The sequence below is a fragment of the Corvus hawaiiensis genome, chromosome 1 (genome assembly GCF_020740725.1).
Source record: "Corvus hawaiiensis isolate bCorHaw1 chromosome 1, bCorHaw1.pri.cur, whole genome shotgun sequence".
Classification (NCBI taxonomy): domain Eukaryota; kingdom Metazoa; phylum Chordata; class Aves; order Passeriformes; family Corvidae; genus Corvus; species Corvus hawaiiensis.
Window position 1 is genome coordinate 85,809,878 of NC_063213.1, and position 6,273 is coordinate 85,816,150.

Sequence of the window (6,273 nt, forward strand, 5' to 3'; positions counted from 1 at the left end):
ATGTGCCTGAGGGTGTTGTCCAAACACTTCCTGAACTCTGTCAGGCTGGTGCTGTGACCCCTTCCCTGGGGAGCTGTTCCAGTGCCCAACCACCCTCTCGGGGAAGAACCTTTCTCTACCATCCAACCTAAACCTCCCCTGACACAACTTCAGGCCGTTCCTTCGGGTCCTGTCGTGGTCACCACAGAGAAGAAATCAGTGCCTGTCCCTCCTCTTCCCCTCACAAGGAAGTTGCAACTGCAATGAGTTCTCCCCTCAGTCTCCTCTTCTCCAGGCTGAACAGAACAAGTGACTTCAGCCACTCCTCACACAGCTTCCCCTCAAGGCCCTTCATCATCTTCACAGCCTTCCTCTGGATGCTCTCTAATAATTTAATGTCTTTTTTATATTGCGGCACCCAAAACTTCCCCCAGCACTCGAGGTGAGGCTGCCCCAGTGCAGAGCAGAATGGGACAATCCCCTCCCTTGCCCGGCTGGTGATGCTGTGCCTGATGCCCCCAGGACACGCTTGGCCCTCCTGGCTGCCAGGGCACTGCTGACTCAGATCCACCTTGCCATCAACCAGGACCCCCAGGTCCCTTTCCATGGCACTGCTTTCCAGCCTCTCATTCCCCAGTCGGTACATTCATGCAGGGCTGTCCCATGCCAGCTGCAGAATCCACACTTATCCATATTAAATACGTTTGGTGATTGCCCAGCCCTCCGATTTGTCTGGGTTATCCAACAGATTTCTGTTTCCCCTTGCTCCCTGTGCCCAAAAGTAATTTCTCTGTTAAACTGTTGTGTCGTTAGATATTTATTTTATCTGAAATATATATCATTCAATAACTCTAAAATAATTTTGCTCTTATGTTTATAGGTACTTTTGGTACTGTAATGACATTTGAGGTCTGAATTTATGCCGTGTCATAGTGATGGTCTCTATTTGTTTACTCTTTCTTCCTAACAGTTCCTAATATTTCTCTTCTTTTCTTTTTTTGACTGCCAGTGAGCTTTGTAGAGCAGATTTTGAATACCTACCAACAGTGCCTTAGGAGTCTTTCTTAAGTGATAATATACCTCAAGTTGAGTCCATCAGTTGTTTGCCCTTTTAGTGTTGTTTTAGTGTTGCTTGTCAAATTATATGAAATTTTGTCACTCCTTTTTTCACCTCTTCTCCAGATCTTTCATATCATGGTGAAAAAGAGAAATGAGTTGGCCCTAGGGAATGCTCCCATTCCTGTCAGTCTATGTTGTTTCCTGCCTTTTAGCTAATTTCCTGTACACAAGCAGACCTTTCTCCTGTACTTCACTTTATTTTTTAGCACCTTCCGGTGAAGAACTTTGTCTAAGCTTTTATGGAAAACTGCAATTTAGTACACTTCACTAGCAAGATTATTCTTTACAATATTTCCATGGACTTTTTTTTTTTGAGAATTCTAAGAAATTTGTGAGGCATGATTTATTCCTCACTAGAACATATTTTCCATCTGTTTAGACATCCATATATGTATTAAGACCTCACAAAGTTTAAATATTGGGAGTATCAAAATTGCTGATCCATAAGTACTTTTGGGTGCCTTTTAAAAAATACGTAACTGGCATTATAAAATATCTTCTATTTCTCCGGCTGCAAGACCAACATAAGTGGTATACTGAACAGAGTACTCCTAGCAATTTCACATTTAAATTCTTTTAGAATTCATGGAACTTCATTAGAAATCTTAGAACTCTGTTCTGAAATAATTCTTATTAAGAATTTCATATATTCGTTTCAGAGACTGTTTTGCTGATGCTTCAGTTTGGGCCATAGTTTCATAAATTATCATCCTGTAAGGAAAGATTCTGGCACAGAACTCTGCCCAAGGTCATTTGCCCCCTTAACTACAGCCATTGTATCTCATTTTCTGTTTGGCATTTTAATAGTTTTCTTTTTTTTGAATGTTTTGAAAAACTTCCTTGGAGATTTGACTTCTTTTCTCAAGTGTTCCTCAAAAATCATTTTTTCAATCTGTCCTGTTCTAGGTTTACATTTAACTTGATGGTTTTGTATTTTTATATTTTGTAACACTTCTGTTTATGATTATTATATAAGTATATTGTGCTAATATATCCCTATAAAACATGCTGTATTGCATAGAATTTTTTTTATTTTATTGAAGTTCTATATTTATACCATTAGTTTCATATTCCCTTCACTTGAACACATTTTCAAAGATTGAAGAATCTACTAATTCTGTTAACCTCCTTCACATTGCTATTAAAAGTATACCGTCTTTTTCTTGTTCTTCTTGAGTGGTAATCTTGACTTAATCTGGCCCATGAAAAAGGGGTCTCTAAAGAAGTTATGCTGACAGCAAAAAGTATTTCACCCTTTCCTTTCTCATAGCTTTTTCTTGTAATTCCTTTTTGTGAACCTAAATGTTATGTAGGGGATATTTTGTTTTTTTAACTATGGTAACAAGGGGGATTGTGGTCAGATACACATTTACCAGGTTCTATGTTGCTTGGGATTAAATTTTGCCTTTGTAAATTCTTACTGTTCCAACAAACAGTCTAACATAATGCCATTTTAGTGTCTAAAATTTAAGCCTCTCCATCACTTTTTCTTTTGAAATATATCCGAATAATTAACACTATATAAGTGTTAATATAAGGGAATAAGTGAGTTCTACTATTATTGAATATTCTATACTTACAGTATATATATATATACCTACTGTAATTGCTTTCAGTACTATGCAGCCTTTATCACGGCCCTGGTTGAGTGGTCAGTTATACCTTATGTAACACATTTAGTACATATTGATTGCTTCTAGGTATGGAATTTTAATATTTAATGATTCTGTATGATCAAAGTCTCCTGACTCTTCAATGTTTTAACTGTATTTTATTTCTCCATTACACTTGGGTTTTTTTTCCTTTCCTATGTTTAGTAAAACCAGTCCTAAAAGGCTATCATTCTTCTTCTTGGTGATCTATCATAATCTCTCTCAAGATTTAGTTAGGCCAAAGTTGGTTGGAAGCACTAGACTAGCTTTCAGAAATGGTTAGAAAATTTGCAAAAGTCATGAATTGCATCCAGGTAAGTAAGGGCAACCACCAAACCTCAGCCAAAATGCAAAGAGTAGATTCATCTCGTTACCTCACTAACAATGCGGGGTGGCAGAGACACACAGGGACATGGGCTCTGTTTGGCCTAGTTCATCCCAGCAAACAGAGACACACGGGGACATGGGCTCTGTTTGACCTAGTTCATCCCAGCAAACAGAGACACACGGGGACATGGGCTCTGTTTGGCCTAGCTCATCCCAGCAAACAGAGACACACAGGGACACGGGCTCCATTCGGCTTAGCTCATCCTGCAGAGTTGAGCAGTTCACTGCCTGCCTCACTGGAACAAAAGGCTTCAGGCATGTCTGAGAGTGTGTTGTGAGTTATCACTCCACAGGAATTCTTCCTCTCAAAACAGGCAGCGCTAGGCATAATAAATGGAGTTTTTCCATACTGACATTTTTAGCATTCCCAGCTGCAAGGTGACTTTGAATGAAACTATTCTCTCCTCTTTGACAAATCTTTCCATTTTCACCCTTTTCTCCCTACACAATGATAGACAATACTGCATGGCCAAATACTGTAAGCCTTTCTGTGACAATCTTAAAATCTTTGATCATGGGAAATATGACAAGACCATATATTGAAGAAAACTGGAGGTGAAGTACTGCATTTTGCCAGAAATTGCATTGCAACTGGAAATCTCCTGCCACTCTGAACGTAAGATTGACTTCAGAGGAGCTAGGTACTGTTGGGGAAGAAATTTCAGAACATGCAGAATAATTCTTGGAATAGCACTTCACTGGTCTTCTGAAGGAGATGGAGGATGCACAACTCGTGGACAGTGCCTTAAAAATTCACAAAACCAGCTGTTGTGTGCTAGATTAAAACTCCAAAATTGGGTATTTTCCCTCTGAAAGGGGACAGCAGTTAGTGACAAGGGGAGAATAGAGCTAGCACACTTTATAGTTGTGCATCTGTCTGAGTTTGTTTCCTGAACCCATTTCCATCCACAAGATCCTTTGACGATCAATTTCACTGTTCAGTATGGAAGGTGTGCTCAAAATATGTGTTCAGCTGCTTCCTTCTAATTCTGGTATTATGAAAAAATTGAATCACCTTTATATATTCAAATTCTTTATGTCTCTCCTGACTATCATGTTTTCACAGAGTCATGTCTTTGATAAGTTGAGGAGTCTTGGTATGTACAGTGTCTACTTGGTGGTTGAGCAAACAGTTCCTGCTTGTCACATTTTTCTGTTCCTTTCCTCAGTCAACCATATTCATTAGGAGATGATGAGAATCAAATCTGCATGTATGGCAGTTCTCTATACTTTTCAAAAGGATGCCTAACATCCTAGTCCCTGTTTGATTAGCATCAACCTGATATTGTCTAAGATCTATCTATTATAACTCCAAAACCTCTTTCCTGAGTGGTAACAGCTGTTTTACAGCTCATCATTAGGGACTTGCTGGAATTCTTTTTCCCCCTCATTATTTTTGTTTGCTAAAACAGGATCTATTCTGCTTTTTTATTGGTAATCTTTTTCATTATAAGAAAACCTCTGCATTGGTTTTCGAAAGCTTCTCTTTTTACCCTTCAGACCATTTTCTTTGTATCCAATCACTTTCTAGATCACTTTTGAATGCAGTAGTGAACCCCAGCATAAACATCTATTTCTTTCAATTTCAAAAACTAATGCTTTATTAATGCCTTTTTTTTTTTTGTCCTATGCTTTAGTCCATTATTAGTTCATGAGAATGCCTTCCTTTTTACCCATGTCAGTTAAAGACTTTTGGAAAAGATTTCTAAAGCCTTCTCCCCTCCAGATTAGTGTCATTAGCTGGATCATACTCAACTACACCCTTCTCAGTTTCCTCAAACAATGCCAACAGATTTGTGGGGCATAAATATGCTGCTTGACTCTCCCATAGTGTACTATTTACAATAGTACAAGCTACAAATAGCCTACAATTTTTATTCTTCAGTATTGTTTTAGCCAGTACACTATTTAGATTTTCTTCCACAGATTTTCACATCAAGTCAAGCTCTTTGGGTAAGTGATATCCCTGGGACTCCATGAAACCCTTAGAGTTAGCATTACAATCTTCTGATATGAAGGCTGATGTGAGAAACTGCACATTGCTGTAAATTTCAGTATTAGGCCAAAACTCTTGGCTGAATCCTGAGAAATGGTTCCTGTGCTTTATATCAACTTTGTCCTGAAACAAAGATTTGTTCGAGATACAACCTCTGATGGGCCCCTGTAAAAAAAGATTCTTTCACAGTGAACAGACACAAAAAATTAAACTAGCTTCTCTGTTATGGCCTCATTTCCTCCTAGAGCATCTGATGTAGCTTGTTTCAAAAAGATGCAGAGCCTTCTATTTCCTCTGCAAAACTAAAATATATAATTCTCCAGTGAGAGGAATCAAGGAATAGAATACACTGGGGGTTCTGTTATGGCCAGTACCAAGAACATACATGCACTCTTGGGTTTTACCTACATTTGGGACACTGTGCAGGAGATGGGTGTATGGCATAAAATGGGAAAGATGGGAATATTCATTCTAGTCTTGCTATACTTTATACAAATACAGGAGTAAATCTGGTGAAGCAGTTGAATAAAATCAGTATTGCAACTAAGTCCAGACACTCAGAGAAGAACACTCAGTGAAGGAGAAAAAGTCTATCTTGAGCAAGAAACGGAGAAAATTCTTTTCTGCCACAAATGAAAGTCTTACAATAGAGTTCTGCACTCTGCCAGGTGAAGATTTTTTAATGAGATATTTTGCCAAACAGTTCTGATTAAATGAGTCAGACTGAGTACAGCCATGGAATTGTAGCTGCTTCACTGGGATTTTCATCAGAAGGTATTTGGGTGGCACTAAAATAACCGTCACTCAGGGGTTGTGGCAATTGCACAGGGTGCAGGAAATCTTCAGGTTTATTCTTTACTGCCCATACAAGTTGCTAGTGAATCAGTCCCATTGGGTGCTCTTTGAGTCATGAATTTCTCTTTCCACACTTAAGTATATAATACTTGATAGGGAGAGAGATGTTGGTATCTATAAATCATAGATGTGGGTCTGGACTATATGAAAAAGCAGCACTGAGAGTGTTACTGAAGTGTGGCCTTTGAGAATGAAAACCAGATATTCTGGAATTCTATGTACTCTTCACCATCAAACAAAATTTGATATGAATTATTTAATTTGATCACAATCCAAGTTTCTACT